General features: G+C 36.0%; 1 protein-coding gene across 1 annotated transcript in view; it reads right to left on the bottom strand.

The window, feature by feature from the left end:
* Positions 1–711, bottom strand: part of LOC106880281 (tyrosyl-DNA phosphodiesterase 1) — a 337910-nt gene that overhangs the window by 286888 nt on the left and 50311 nt on the right. The gene's annotated exons all lie outside the window — the stretch shown is intronic.

Raw genomic sequence — 711 nt, 5'->3', positions numbered from 1 at the left:
TGTGTGTGTGTGTGTGTGTGTGTGTCTGTGTATGTCTTTGTGTCTGTGTATATTGCCCCTCACCGCTTGACCACTTGTGCTGCTCTGTTTACGTCCCCGTAACATAGTGGTTCGGCGAAACAGACCGATATAATTAGGCTTAAAAAACTAAGTGCTGGGGTAGAACTGTTCGACAAAGACACTGCATCACCGCAGTCAAATGCCTGAAACAAATAAAAGTATTAAAAAAATAGTGTCAATCGAAGATGATTTGGTTGTTATTTCTACGCGGTCAAGCAACCACGTAGAGGCTGTCTCTTAGACTCTGGGTATTGCAGTCGAATAAAGTTCAGAGGATGAATGTCAATGTACGCATGATTGTTGTCGTGTTCATTTTACTGATGAAAACTTGTCATATAAATATCATTTTTGTGGTGTTGGTAATTCATTGCATTTCTTTATCTTGTTTTTGTTCAGAATTGTTTCTCCAGCTTTCCTCTTATTGTCTTTGTAACTTTTTTCAATAATGTTGTAAGGTGGTTGATAATGTGATTGCCTTAAATAACTATAAGCGCTTTATTAACTAAGTTCTAGTCGTTCTTAAACTTACTTTACGTTTTTATTATTGCAGGTCTAATGAAATAAGCAAGAGTCAAGAACGAAGGCTCTCGTCCCATTTGAAACCGTTATCATTAAAACTTTATGCATGTGTATATATATATATATATATAT

Source organism: Octopus bimaculoides, chromosome 6 (assembly GCF_001194135.2).
Source record: "Octopus bimaculoides isolate UCB-OBI-ISO-001 chromosome 6, ASM119413v2, whole genome shotgun sequence".
Lineage (NCBI taxonomy): Eukaryota > Metazoa > Mollusca > Cephalopoda > Octopoda > Octopodidae > Octopus > Octopus bimaculoides.
The sequence above is the reverse complement of the archived record's forward strand: the minus strand, read 5'-3'. Positions and strand labels throughout refer to the sequence as shown.